This window comes from Ixodes scapularis, unplaced genomic scaffold (assembly GCF_016920785.2).
Source record: "Ixodes scapularis isolate PalLabHiFi unplaced genomic scaffold, ASM1692078v2 PGA_scaffold11__112_contigs__length_91849675, whole genome shotgun sequence".
NCBI lineage: Eukaryota > Metazoa > Arthropoda > Arachnida > Ixodida > Ixodidae > Ixodes > Ixodes scapularis.
The window spans coordinates 67,214,470-67,230,439 of record NW_024609837.1 but is presented as its reverse complement, the minus strand read 5'-3'; the positions used below and the strand labels follow the sequence as shown (position 1 = coordinate 67,230,439).

Here is a 15,970-nt window from a genome sequence, read left to right as displayed (position 1 = left end):
GAGTGACTCGTCGCAACTTTGAAGTGGCTGACCAACTACACGCTGTATAAATATTCACACAACTCCCAAGTATACTAATCAACGATTTTATGATATGCGCAGCGCAAGTTCGTCTGCTTCCTTTAGTAGGGGTTATGGTGACGTCAGAACGCCGAGCTCTGATTGGTTCTGAATAAAGAATAGTGGGTAGACGTCAAGGCAGCTTGCTTTTAGGTCTGCCCACTCTCCTTCAATCGGAGCCACTCAGATCTCGGCGTACTGACGTCACCACAACCCCTGCAAAAAGAAGCAGACGAACTTGCGCTCCACATAGCTTTTGGGATAAGATTTTCGCATTTTTCTAGCTTCCTTTGAAAGTCTGAATTTCTGAGAATCATAACGAAAGGTATACGGCGCGTTTAGGGCCTAGGGAAAATTGTTTCAGCCCTGGGTCACCGAATAATCACAGCATTTCTTAGCGAGGAAGCTCCTGCGATCTTTAACCTTTTTTACTAATCGCCAATTTTACGAAGTGGCAGTTCTGAAGCTTTTGATATAACTTGCTTTCGTTGCAATAGCTTGCATATGATCGCAGTGCTTTTTGGTTTGTTTTTCAAGTGAAAAACTGGCGTTTGCTCAAGTGACGTGTATGAAATGTCCTGCTATATGACAATGCATCAACACATACTATTAAACTTAGATGCTCAGAGGTGTATTCGTCTTTTGTAATTAAGAAGTTACAGACGTATTTCTTTCTTACGAGTGTAATATTTATTTCCTGTAGCAGGGCCCGTTTTGTGCTCCTTAATGTCAGTGCGCTATGACGTTATCATCATGTGTGTATGGTTCTAAATATCCTCTTTACAATGCCTACAAAGGCCGAAATGACGTCAGCCGACCCCAACTCACGCATTGGACACGAAAAATGCGTCGCTCGGATGTATGCGCTCGTCACCAATCAATTCGTCCATGAATATTTGAATTCGCGTTCCTGGCGAATAAGTGTTCTGACGGAACTTATCATTACTTGCGAATGCCAAGTTCTACGGTGTGCTTAAAAAGCACGGTAAAAGCTTGGGGTCATCGCACCGGTGTCCTAGCATGTCACGACTGCGTGATTTCACAGTTCTCTTCTTAATTGAGGATTACAGGTAAGGAAGAATAAGTTTAAAAATAATTTCGTGGCCCCTTTAACACGGATATGTGTGCTACACCAGATAAAAATATTGTCTTTTTGAATGCCGGTAAACTTCCGAAGACCATTTGGCCTGTCGGCAAGAACACCTCATATCCGGCGTCCGTCTCTTTTGATAGCGTCAACAGTTCTCTAGAGACCACCATGCCGACCTTCTTGGTTGAACCCCGTCGACGTCGCTCTTCACCGGTCGGTGAGAAAATCTCATCTTGAAGGGATGATCGGGTCTTGAAGAAGTATGATGCTAAACATATCTACTCGCTCACTATGGGGCAGTCGAGCAACAGTCATGTTCCGAGCGAATCGTCCTGTCGTGGCCGGCGCAATCGGATTTTGTTCCATCGAAGCGAAGTCTGAAAGTACTAGGATGGTGCGTTCGTCCCACGAAGCGGCCGCCATCCCGGCGGCGCCGAAAACCGCTCGCCTTGTCTGTCCACGTACGATGCCATAGCAGCTCTCGTCGCCCGACAGTCTCCGGGCTGCAAATCGTCTCACTTTTCAGAAAAAAACAGGCACCGTTCCTCCAGAGGTTCTTGCCGTACCGCGATGCCAAGCGTCTTATACCACTTTTCAATGAACGAATGGAGATATCAACTAGACTACAAAGGTTGCCACCCGGCGTCGCTAGAAGCACGGTTACCATGGCAACCTCCCAGGCCCAAAATGGAGATCACTATCAGCGCTTCTGACGTCGTGCATCTAGATAATTTTGCGTCGTGTCGCTACTCTGGCAGCTACGCTGCCATATAGAGTGGCTCTAGTTGTACCTAATGCCGACAGCCCGCGCTCGCAGAGAAAATACGAATGAATCGACGAGGACAAAATGTCACTGTAGCACAGTCAACGCCAAGAGCGCCTGCAGGGAGACACTCCTTTACGTGCTTTAGAATAGTGCGAAATTCACGTTGCAAAAGAACTGCCGAAGCTTGCTGTAAGCACACCCTCATCAGTGGCGCACACAGCTATGGCCGCCAGTGAGTTCTTCCTATAGACGTTTTCTGTTTCCTGTCGATCTTAGACACATGTGTTCCGTATCTGGTATGTGGAACGAAAAAATAATAAAACGTTTCAACCTAAAATAAAGGAGAAAATATAAGTGAGGCAAAATAAGAATGTACGACAATCACGCATTTTTCGTAAACACTAGAGTCACTAAATGAGCTGCGCTTAGAGTATCGGCACTCCGTTCCCCGACATTGTTGAGGCCGCCACCATTTTGATGCTTGTGCAGAGCAGACGCAACTGCCGATCATCATGATTCAAAAGCGAGGGTTTCTAAGTATTAGGTTCGGTGTTAGGAAGCTCATGTAATATTGCTTTGCTCTGTCACGAACTGTTTAGACATTTGAGGAGGGCGGAAAAACGTTTCCTGGGATATCAGATAAAGCTATAGATAACTGGCACCCATGACTTTAAACCACAATATAGCCAAGTGTTGTTACTCTGAAGCGTAGCTTATCTAGTGGCACTAGTAAACACCTTCGAGTGGCGTGGTGGGATCAAAACGATGTTTTACCGCATACCAGAAGGGACAACATTCAAGACCCGGGGTCCGAATGCCGGGGCCTCCGATGATTTTGTCTTTCGACAGCTTCGTAGAATTTATTTGATTCGATAAAATAAGGTTGGTTCATCTGAATATCTTCGAAACTACAGCCTTCCGAGACCCGATTCGATGTCGGACCTGCTATCCACCATAGATGAGTGCAACGTTAGCTGTGCGCTTGGTGATAGCGCAGAATCACGCGGAGGCGAATTTCTACCTGCCCTTCTTGGTGTGTTTCACGTGGTGTTCTCGTAGTTCAGTTTCTTGTTCTCAACTTTCTGTGCTGGTTTGCGTGGGATCAATAGTCACTGCGTGTGTTCGACTGAGCGAACGTGCAAGAGGAAGTCTCTCCAAAGACGCGCACCTTCAAGAAACTTCGCAGTGGCAACTAACCGAACCAGTACCACCCAGAAGACGTTGCGTTTTTATTGTTTTGTTCTTTAATGGAGGGGGAGGGTAAACCTCCAGTGTATGCATGGAAATACGGCAGTAGCCATATACATTCAAAAAGAAACCTAATCCCGAAATGTTACGACACAAGCTAAACACATCTTCAGAATAACCATGGGTTTTACTCTTTCCAGCATGGTATTTATTATCTCTAAATGAAAAAAAAAGATAGCTATAAAGAAAACGGCAAATGAAGAGTGATGCCAAAACCAGCAGTCAAATTTTCCCAAGCTCTCCATTTGGGTGGCGTCAAATGCTGTATAGACCGTTCCATTAGGGTCATAGCAGAGAGGGTAAAAAGAGAAAAAAATGCCCTCCCCCTCTCGCCCGTGTGTCGTCCGCTCCGCCGAGTGGGCAGTACCTAGCATCCGGCTAGCGTACAAACTCTGTTTAAAATCGCGTCATTTTGGGAATTTCAAGCGCAGATGCGCAGATTTTGGTATGCCAGTTAACGTGTATTACTATTCTAGATAAAAAAGACTAACAGAGTCCAATTGCGCTGTTATCTGCATGCAAATAACAAAAAAATAGGGAAAACTTTGTCAGACTGGCCGGTCTCTCCGGCGAAAAGTAAATGCGGTGGCTGTACCTTTTTTACTATACAAAGTTCGTACTGCTGTAGGCCTTTAGCGACCGTGAATGGATGTCTGAAATAATAAATAAAAACGTGCTCTCCAGCCGGAATACACGCAGTAGTTGAGGGTAGTACTGCCGGCTGACTCAATTGCTATTTAAGTAACGGAAAAAAGATATGTCAGTTGATATTTTACCGAAGTAGAACAACAGAGAGCTCTAGGCTGATTTTGGAGTAGCCATAACTATTCTAAGAACGCGAACCACTTCACAACGGCAGCCACGAGCGAGAGTTCGATGTTCCGTACAGCCCGCCGATACAGCCCAAAGATGGAGAATGGCAACCTCCCGTTTTGTCGTCTGCTAGCGGAGTCTGGCGCGTGCCCTCTCTCTCGTTTTACCCCGCCGAACCCGCTGAATTTCCCGGATGTATGGAGAGGGCGCAGCTGTCGAACAAAATGGTGCCGCCCAGAGAGCGCTAAATGGAATGGTCTATACCTGGTACCTCAGTTGTGGAACTCCCGCGGAGGGGAGTACCCTACCTCACTCACTCCAGTCCGCCTCCCGTAAAGCCCCTCTATCCTGGGAAAAGAGGCGCCACTCATCGTTGCGGAAATGCTCGAGACACGTGCCGCGTGCCACTTCAGTGAAAAGCATGGCGTCAGAAATCTAGCTCAATACTACAGTTACAGTGTTCTAGAGAGTTGCAGTGGCAAAAGCGGCGGCCGACGCGTGGAGATAGTGCCTGTAGACGCCACCGTAGCGCTGCTGTTCTCAGCCCTAGGAACGTGCACCCGTCAGCCTCGTCGTCGGCGCTGCTCGGCGTGTACTACTGTGGTTCGACTGGAGCTTTTCGCGAAGCAGAACAATTGCTAGTGTAGAAAATTGTAGGCTTTCCTTTGCACTAATTCCTCTAGAGTGTGTGCGATCCTCTACTTTTAATATTCGCGTTTTTTTGACAGAGATCATTTGATTAATATCGACCGCCCCCGCCCCCCCCCCCTCCTTTCCCAGTAGTGACAGGTCGTTCAGCAACGCTATCACTTGGGTTGCACGATCAATAGCTGCGAAAGAAACCACGCGATAGTGATATAACAAGGAAATATAGACGAATAAATCTCAACAAATCTTTCACTTTTTTAATGGTGAGAGGAACAGTAAACTGATATATTGTTTTCTGTCATCGTGTTGCTGATGCGGGGACCAGCGTTATGTAAGTTTCAAGGCCGAGCGCGTTTGGGAATGGCACGAAGCAGTGTGTCTCCGTCTTTTTCCTTGCATTTATGACCGAGACGGCAACGGAACGGGGAAGACTCCCCACCACTACACCACAAAAAAATAGTGCTACGGTGCTACGTTCCGGAGAAGCGTACCGCCTCAGCTTCGTCGTCTTCTTCGCTCATCGCACATCTGCCATCTGCCACAAATTCTCCTAGGGCTCGGAACTCCAGCGCCACTCGCGGCATCTACGTTGGCCGTCTTCGCGCGGCCCATTGTAAGCGGGCGCCGCTTACAATGAAGGCGCGTGTATTGACAGTTTGTGGCGGCGCTGTAGTCGAGTTAGCCGGAAAATATCGTGCAGCCCACCACGTTCAGGGAAAAACGCGTTTAAAATCAAGAACGCTCTTTTCTTTTTTCTTTTTTCTTTTTTTTTTTTTTTTTTGTGCAGTGCGCGAGTCGGTAAGCCGACCACGATTTCATTGTTTCGTGTGTTCGATCGAAATATGTTTCGAATCTTGTTTGTTCTGATTTTGCGGATGGTGAACCCGTAAGGGTAGCGCCGAAATGCCGTCGGCGAAACGGCAAAAGAACACTTGCAGCGCACCTGGTTCCCAGACAAGCCACATCCGAGTGAAAACCGTGAAAACGGCGTTCCTTTTTGGCGTTCCAAAGGACAGAGCCACAAGGGATTTTTGGGGAAAGAATCTGCAACGATCGGACAAGCGTCTTGGAGAAACAAGTGCTGTCATAAACAGCAGCCTCTATAAACAGTTTCGTAACTGAGCTAATCTAATAACGCTGGTATAGTCCAGAAAAACAAACTATTTTGCGCTTATTATGGCTTTGCTGGCGTGAGCTTAACTAGCACACATTTCACACCTTCAAACTTCTGTTCACCCGTCGGGAACGAGCTGTGCTGCTCCCATATTCCTCATATTACAACATCGATAAATGGATGAATGCTAATGGCTGTACCTTTCATAACGGGTGGTAGCTTGTGCCACCTAGCCCAGAAACCAAAAGTATGTTTGCTACCGCCCCCCCCCCCCCCCCCCTCCCCCGCATTTTTCTTCACATCCGATGTCAAGTTTTCGGTGTTGCCAGTAGATTTTCCAAACCTATCAGACCAACTTTAACAACTTCAAAGAATTTGCGAATCATGACAAAATTGTTGCGACTTGTCCTTTTTATAGGGACTGACAGTTCAGATGTGTCTATTAAAGTTAGGAACCGATTTTGAGGCGATTTTGAGGCAGGGGAGATGCTACGGCGAACCGAAAGCTCGCCGTAGCATCTCCCCTTTCAAATACGCTTCACTTTCAAGCTCGTGACGTCGTCCTCTCGCTTTGATGACCAATTTGTAAGCGATTACTGACCTAAAACACGAGCCACGAGAATCATGCTTGGCTATCTGTGAGAAGCATGGTTGCTTGTGGGGGACACCCAAGTGAACTGAGTGCCTCGCGTTTGTCGGTGTCACTCGGCGGCTTAGCCACAGCCTCTCGGCCCAACGACCGGCGAATAGATTTATATTTGGTATATCTTCCGCTGAGCACGTATGACCCTCGTGCACTCCCGCCCGCCTCCTCTTAAATAAATACTGCGGCCGTTTTTTTTTTTTGTGTGTGTGTGTTTTTTTTTTTTTAGCTACCCAAGCAAATTGCATTTTCCGACTACCCGGACTTTAGTCTTCACGGTATGCTATTCATTTTATTGAAGTTCAAAATAGCAATTGACAAACCGTAAATAAATATGATGCCGAAACCAGCATTCAAATTAACCGCGCGCTCTCAGTGTAGTGACGTCACAAATGGTACAGACATCCAGGTCGTACAGGTAGTCTTAAGCAGAGTATGTCGAGGTTTTTTTTTGCGTGCTTCTCACTGAATCAGCTGCCAAGCATTCTTTCCCCACTATCAAACGTCTTGTAATCAGTTGGGAAAATTGCTTACTGCAAAATTTGTACCATTTCTGTCGTCCCACTTCATTGTTGCCAGTACGTTCTCCCGGTTTGAGAAACACGATGAAAACGAAATTTGAAAATTCGATAGCTTCGCGAAATGTTTTTATTTTCACACAATACTTGGATAACTGCTACAGCCGTGTTTATCGCTGGGTTCAGCCAATTTCGAAGCAAATCAGCGAATATGAAAAAATCGCCGGAGTACCCACTTAGCTAAAGTTATGGCGGTCTCACGCATTCGTCAAAAGGTTGGTGAGATCGACCATTTGGGCTCCTCCTCGCTTATTTTTGTGGATGACGTAAAACGAAGGCATTTTGCAGAAATGCCTTCGCTATACTGTGTTATGGTTATTAAACGGGTGCGGATACGGAATTCCAGCGCTCATTTTTTAGCTTTAATGCGTTGCATGTTGCAGCATAACCTCAAAAATGCAGGTCTTCCATCGAAAGGTACAAGAAAACTAATTTTAAAGCGAGTTAAACGACCGTTTCTAGGCTTTCTTTTTTTTTTCAATACTTCTCCCTCTCTCTCTCTCTTAAACGATATTTGAATACATGGGTTGCACGTGATGTCATTTAAGGAACGCTCCAATGACCACCAGAGAAGAGGGGAAGAAGGAGCTCCCCTCTTACCAGGATTCTGTTTTTTCCCCCGGATTTGCACAGACGTCGCTATTCTCCTCCCAGAAGATTATAGAAGATTGACCCGTCACTCAAAATTCTTTAAAAAAGCAGCTTCCCTCTCCTTCATTTACATGGTGGTCCAAAGTATACGATGGGACGTCAGTGCAACCCATGTATGTGCACCTCGTGGATGCAGGTCGAGCCCATTTCAGACGTAATCTAGCAACGTTGCGGAATTCGCTACGTAGACATGACGTAGCAAGTTCCATCGGAGCAGCGCCGCTCTTTGGGATTCAACATTTGCCTTCATAGCGTTCCTCCTCAACCCACAAATCGCGCACAGTGCAGAACAGTTCAAGAAGACGGACCCTCGTTTGTGTACCCGGACACAGCCAATCTCCTCCTAGCAGGTAAGCCCGTCACTCAAAATTTTGAAAAAATGTTGCTTTCCCCACCCCATTCACCCCTAAGCTGACAGTGTTGTGGAAGCTACGTGCTCCTTGAGCCAGCCACACGCTCGTCACCCCACGGGTACTTCGAACGTCTCGGCGGTTGTAACGCGTTGACGCTATTGACACCACCACAACGCTGAGAACGCCACCAAGAGCAAAGCTCATAACCACGCCAGCCTTGCGACGTCACGAATGCGGGGAATCTTTTCTTTCTGTTTTTGTTTGGGCCGGATATCCCATGACGCATCGCGCTCTCCGTTCGCTTCTCTTCGAGCGCTTGCTCGAGTGCACCGTTTGGAACGAAAAATATAGCCAGTCGTTCAAAATACAAACGTGCGATTAACATTTACGATTATTATCCGTCATGCTCGACTCATTTCCGAACGAAATTTGAATATTTCGATTTTCGTTTCCGTACTCCCTTAGGGACAATAATCAAATATGTTTCTTTGCAACCATTGCAAACGAGCCACGCCGCTTAGTTAAAAATATAAAAACTTGGACCTCAGAGGTGTTATACTAATAAAACAACGACCGCCCCCTTTTTTTTTTTTTTTTTTTTTTTTTTTGTAATATGGCGACGTGTAAAGGCTGTGTTGAAAGCGTTGAGAAGAAGGAGAATAATTGCAAAGTCAATAACGGCTCAGGCGAGCTTTTTCTTTTTCTTCTTTTTTCTTTTCTTTTTTTTTTTTTTTTTTCTTTAAGGGCGAAGGAGTTCTTTTGACTTCGAAAGAGCAATTGTTTGGCGATCAAGAATATTGGGTCAGCCATCGCATCACTCACAAAATTCTGCAACAAGTCATATTCCTCTGTACATATTTCAAATAATGTTTGAGACCAAATAAAGAAAACCATAGAGTTATTATAATGCACGCTAGAGATTCAAATGGCGCTAACGTGCTGCGGAAAATTAAAGCAGTTTGAAACCAGTCGAAAATTGGCATCCAGTGACGCAAATCTGTGGGAAAAAGGGAGTGCATTTTCTCCTTGCGCTCATTTATAAGAGCAAACTATACAAAATAATTCGTACCTACTAGGTAGCTTGGAAAATTTCTCAGTCAGGCAGACGAAATAATCGGTCAGTTACGGCATTTTTCTTTCCAAATCATCGCATTCAATGCGGTGCTAAAACGGCTTCGTACCTGTATTTATCTGCGCTGTCGGACACGGGCCAAACGAACAAAGGACATGTGCGAAACCAAGCAAGAACAACGCTGTAACACTGGATCAGTAACCCCCGTGCATGTACAATGAAAATAAATTGATGGTCATGAAATATAGTTCGATTTTCAATACGTAAGTGCTTCTTCATTCTTTCTGCTCTGTGCGAAGATGCTTGTTCTACATTCAAAACATCACTCGCACGCTCGATATCCTTGAGAACAAGTGCCTCATAAAAGCTGGCCAGCATAGAAAATAATAAAAAAAGAGACGTCTCACTGTCCAAGTACTTTGCTCTTTGCGCTTTGAGGTTTTTAACCGCTCGTAAAGATGCAAGACGGGGTCATTTTCATATAGTGAGAGGACTGGCATATTCGCAATATATAAGCGTCACCGGAATTATGGTGAGCCTTGAACACGCTCTATATTCTGTTTGATTGTTATTTTGCTTAAAACCGTCGCTTGTTTTTACGCACCTGCTGTGCAACAGAGGTTTGGGGCCTGAAATATAGCGAAGTTAAATATCGTTCAATTGTGAAGAACAATGCGCTAACTAAAGCAATTACACTTTTCCTATTAATAAAACTACATACTATTGGGTACGACCCAAATAACAAGTGCGTTTTATGCTATCTTCCCGCGAATAGACAAAATGCGCTCACGTTTTCCCATGGGAATGCACAGGAGCACCGCAAAAGTAGACTGATCGCTGTCTGCTTTAATTTGCTTCCGGAAGTCGCATAAACGCCAGCGCCAGTTGAGCCTCTAGCGTACATTATAATAACGCTGTGAATAAAACGCTGCTAAGAAAAAAAAATCTAACTGAAAAGTGGCGCGTCGTCTACGTGCGAGTGAGCAGAGAAATGAGAGTGCGAATGGCCGGTTGGCAGACGCGAGGTCCCGTAATTGCCGTGACTGATATGAGGGAAAGAGAGAAAGCTAAGTGACACTTTTCGGTTTGAAGTAATCCAGAAAGGCAAATAGTACAGGATGTCGCAATCTCTACGTCATTATTTCGAACGGCGGTTTCAATACTGCCTTTTTAATTTTTTTTTTTCTGCGAATACATTTGTCCAAGCCTTTTAGGACGGTACAATGAATTTTATCAGACGTTTGCTTTAATAAAAAAAACTTCGACGCTAGTTACAAGAAACTATAGTCCCAGCCGAATCAATCACGTAAGCCACTCTGCAACGACCTTGGAAAGCAAGCTAATACCCCATCTACACGATCGGCCTTGACCACAGTTAAGTGGGACCTCAGTCACGCCAAAAATGGAGTTAAAGGCCGACGTACACTTCGCGCCTTCCACTTTTGCCCTCCTCCTTTTTTGCTATATCTCTTCTACTTTTTACCTTGCTCCTTGGGTGAGGTTTGAACCCAGGATCCCTGGGCTCGCGCTGCAGAACCCAGGGATCCTGGGTTCAATCCCCACTTCTGCCTGTTCCTATCTGAATGAGCATCGTACCGGGGTGCGGTCGTGTATCACTACTGCGTGGTGGACGTTAAAGACCTCAGGCTAGCGGTTGGACCGCACTGGCTAAATTGCTCATCTACAGCTGAGACACCAGTCGCCCACCGAGGCAGACTAAGTTCCGGCTGAATAAACATGCACCCAACAATTTTTGTTTTTACCTTGCTCCTATACTTGCCTCACCTCATAGCTTAGGAGAAAGGAAGAGCTAAGATGATTATCTTCCCTGCAGAAATACGAAGTTGTACGTCGTTTTTAAGGATGTTTATCCAACTAGGACATAAGTCGCATATGTTAAACTTGGTTTGACCAGAGCGTTAAGTATTATACATTACAAACAGTTAAATGAGGCGGGCCATTTTCGGTGGAAGGAATCAATCCTTGGCATGAACGGCCTCTCTGCGCGATACAGCCTCGACAGCAGGTGCATGCGTTGTCACGCCACCTAGCGTGCATTTGTACATGGGAGCTAAATAGCGCTGTCACCGCAGTCTTCATTTGTCTGCTGCTTTTTTTTTTTATTATTACTGAAGACACACGAAATAATAGATCCCGGGACCGGAATAACCCTTTGTCTTCCGTTTCGTAAGAGTGTTCTTTGAAGACGTTTCGTAAGAAAATGCTTCAATAAAAAAATCTAAAAAAAAAAAAGATAAGTCGCAGCGGGATACTACTGGCCCAATAAAAATAGCTAGCAGTTGAGATAACTAGAACATCCGCATAAGCGGCTACTGACCCGCAAGGTAAATATTCCATGTTGTACCAAGTCAGCGTAATTAATTTTTAACGCATACAAACAAAATTAAAAATGCAAATAAAGGTACATCCTTAGTATAGAAACAATACGTAGTGGGGCGTGTAATAATCGAAGTTTTCAAGTAATGGCTCTTTTTCTTTAATAAATCCGCAAACAACAGGGTAGCTACGGCTGTCTGAAGTATGTTTCTTTTCTTAATGAGGGTTATCAGGATACCAACTTCAAACAGATGATCGTCGGTAAATGGGATGTGAATAATAGCAGAATTTTGGAGCAGGATTAAAATAAGTAATTTTATAGAAGTTAGTTTGACGCTCATGATAGAGGAATATAGATATACTCATTGCCACATCAAAAAAAAAAAGAAGTTGCGCATTATGCAACCACTGTGCGAAGCGGTTTTCACACGATATGTTTACCAAGGGAAGAAGCGATGCTTTTGGCGTTTGAAACGCGTACGTCTTAATAAAATGATATGAACCTAATATGGGATGCGCCTACATATATCCCAACGCATTACATGAAGGGGGAGAAGTGTGTGTGTGTGTGTGTGGGGGGGGGGGGGGGATTAATAACGTTCTGCGACCAGCGTGTTTTTTTTTTTGCTACTTTCTTAAGGTGAACACGATAATGGTTCAGTACCAGTGCTGGCCCAGTATAGTCGTGCACGACAGCATGCCGGTACAATCAGCATTGATCCCTGAAGGCGTATCTTCCAATTCTGCATCTCGTGGGGATCGTTGAGCCATCCTTGTGTGTCGCGTGTCTTATATGAGACGAAAGCTCGACAAGGAATTGTGTACTATCTGCGCACATGGTTGTTCAAATGGTGACCCTTCGAATAATCACCCCTTGTGTGCTGTCGTCCTTGTTTACTTGGCTGTGAAACTGTTCCTGAGCATGTCCATGCACTGGTGAAGGCGAACGGGTTGAAAGAATAAAACACGGAGGACAGGTACAGGATAAGTGGTTGTCCTTTGCCTGTGCTCCGGGTTTTATTCTTTCAATTTTATGGATGTCCATGCAGTAGCTCTCGTTCGCGGAACACCCTTCGACGAGCACGCGACCACGGCCCAATGACTCGGCATCTCTCGCTTGGGTGATAACCGCTGGGAACTTATGTACACCACCTGATGTTTCTGGTGTAATTGTCGCTCGTGCCCATCACACTTGATGCTAAAAGGTCAAGAAAAATTCATTGGTGGATCCTTCGGGAATCCGTTAGCATGACACTTTGGAAACGCCACACACATCCCCCTCTGGGAGACGCTAACGTTAACCCCTTCACTTTTCTGTTTGTTCTTTCTCTTTTGGTCTTTTGGCTTTCTCCATTTGTTGACTGCGTCACGGTGTCAGTGGTAATGTTTCCCAAAAAGGGGACGTGCGTGGCGTTCCCCAAGGGCCATGATACCGCGTTCCCTAAAGATCCACCAATGGATCTTCGTTTAATTTTTAGCGCCTACTTTGACCAGCGCTATTTACTTGGTTCACACTCCATTTTGAGCACAAACCAAGGCATATCCGCTCCGCACATCTGCAAGTTTAGACTCGACCACGGTGTGAGATATGTACTCTTTCTTATACCTTGGACTCGACCCAGCATCTGCGCGCGCATTGGCTTCCTCCCCGTGACGTCACCTCTCTCTCGTCTTTGGCTATGTTCCAACTCTCACGCGAGTAACTTGTCTCCTACGTCAGCGGCTAATGACGCGTAACATCGCGAGTAAACGATCCGCGACTCGATTTTGGAATGGCCGGGATAATCATATGGATAGTACACAGGCAAAAGAAAACACAGCAGCGATGGTTGAAAATAACAGACGCTCTCTTGATCATAAAAAAAGCACTCGAAGAGACGATAATATGAATCACTTCGAAGGTTTTCTTGGACAGTGACAACTAGGCGTTTCCTGAGGTGGCTTCATCAGCCCCTTTTGCTCACCTTCCTTCTGGGCTGTATATTGAGATCAAAATTACTTACTCCTTTCAGTTAGATATCAAAAATGTTTTTTTTTATTAATTATCGATTGCTGTAAGTTTGGTCCAGGTGCCCTAAACGCATACGTTCCACACATCGTAATTTGCACCGATTGCGCTTGGCGTAAATTGCTTCAGCAAGGTGTAGCAGTACAGCGCAGGGGGCTTTCTCAACAGTGATATAATATAACTTACGTTCGCTTTGACGGTAATATGATTACAAGATCACAGAGAGAGCTTCGAATTTCTTCGGGAAAAAAAAGTGGTGTGACTAATCGTATACATAAAATCTTCGATGTCTTTACTGCTTTACAAGCATTATCCTCTCATTACACACACTCTGGGGAGAGGGAAAAAATATTTTCACATCAGCTACTGCGTTCGAGCGTTTTCACCCTTTATTGTAAGAACGCGGAGTTCCCTCCAACGCTGAGTACGAGGATGCGGAAATGCTCCTGTTTACGCTCGCACTCTGATAACAAGTATACCTTCCGGTATACTTGTATACTTGACCTAGCAGCAGCGACGACTCGGAACGCCCCGGCTTACAGCTAGCCACTTTTGCAGGTGTGTGTGTGCACTGTTCTCTATGCAAACTCTACCGAAATTTCTCGTCGCTGCTGCCAAAAGTGCTTTTAAAGTTGTGGCACCTGATTTTTTTTAAATATTATTATTCTTTTGCTTTTTTAGTTTCTTACTCTGATGACGAAAGAAGTTTTACAACTATTAAATGCATTTGAAGATTGATAAATGCACGAATTTAAACATTCCGCGAAGACATGGAAAGAGACTTTCGTACCGGCATTTGTGAATTTCGGGCACAAGTAAAATCTGTACAAGAAAGTGTGACCTTCATGAATATGACCTTTGAAGATATCAGGGGGAACTTTAAATCAGCCATGGAGGAAAACGTGCAACTAAAAAAAGAAAACGAGAATCTTCGCTTGACGGGTGATACAAGAGAAAGAAGCCTAAAGGAATGTCAGGAGCGACTGACAAGCTGCAAACAGTTCTCTAGAGAGGCGAACTTAAAAGTAAAGGGCGTCGAAAAACGCGAGCATAAAAGACTTCCTGATTTGCTCTGCAAATAGGAGAGGCGATCGACGAGCCGATTAGCTCCACTAATTTTGCAATTTGTAATCGCGTCCCAACACGAGACTCTGAAAAGACCAACATCATCGTCCAACTTGTATGCCGGAAAAAACGTGATAAGGCACTACAAAAAGAAAAAAAAGCGCCTTGTAAACGCAGACTTGGGGATCAATTCACAGGCACCCGTCTTTGTGAACAAACATCTTTGCACGTCGTTGAAACGAATTCTCAGACTCGCAGTTGCGAAAAAACGACAGTTCAACTGGAAGTTTGTCTGCGTGCAAAACGGAAAAATCTTCACACGACAGTCCGAAGATTCACCTGTCTTACATAACTCTAACGCCGGTGACCTTGACAAAATTTGTTAGTAAAACCTTTTTTAGAAGTCAGGTGACTTTTTTTCTCTCTCTTTTTAGAGATACGTAGAATACGTTTTGCCAAAAAAAAAGAGCATCGTTTGTTGCAACCGCGTACGACGGTTTCTCATTTGAATGTGCGCTCTGTAAAAAAAATTAACTTGATCAACTTTTATCTCCTTTTGATGAATTTCAGATTTCATTTGATATAATCATATTTTCTGAAACATGGTTTCAGCAAGACGCCGACGTGCTAAATTTAGCAGGTTAATAACTTTTTTTTTTTAAATCACGCAGATAAACGCGGCGGAAATGACTTGATTCATGTAAGACAAAATAATACTAATGTACTAGTACTCCAAAATTACAAACGATTATGAGATACTGACCTTAAAACGTGCAAACAACGCTATATCGGTTTTATACCGCCCACCATCAGGAAAATTATATAACTTCATTGCTTTCCTTGAACCGTTTTTAAAATATGTTTCTATAAATAAGTAGAATTTATTCCTGGGAGGTGACTTTAACATAAACATACTTGAAGACTCATTTCAAAGTTTAGTACTGGCAGCAACACTAAATTGTGCTGGCTTTGAAAACATCACGTCCCCCACAAGGGTTACCTGATCTACATCAAATGCAATCGGTATTTTTATCAGGAATATGAACGCCAAGGTTGAAATTGCTGGAACAATCAGCTGTGATATCAACGATGACAATCCCATATTTGCGTCTTTTAAAAACCGAAACCAAAAAATCAGGCCTACAAAATACTGATTACTTTCTAAAATATGTCCAGGGCTAACCTTAATGCATTAAGAAACGCTGTTGCAAATTATAATTGGGAATTCTTATTCTCACGCTTAGATGTAAATGATGCATGTACCAAATTCATAAAACATTTAAAACATTTTAAAATATTTATTCCCCCAAAATAAGTTTCAGCTTTAAAACAATCAGAAGACCTTGGATTACCCCAATGCATGTGAAAATGATGCAGAAAAGAGATCGTTTATACAGGACTTTTTTGACGTCAGGGGATCGAAGTAAACTTTCCATTTTTAAGAAAGTTCGTAATGAATTAACTGCCAAGCTCAAGCGAGCAAAAATCATTATATTACAATCAAACACTTCGTGAGGCTGATCG

General features: G+C 44.3%; 1 protein-coding gene across 1 annotated transcript in view; it reads right to left on the bottom strand.

Annotated features, from left to right (window-relative positions):
- Positions 1–15,970, bottom strand: part of LOC121832984 — a 140,599-nt gene that overhangs the window by 56,799 nt on the left and 67,830 nt on the right. The gene's annotated exons all lie outside the window — the stretch shown is intronic.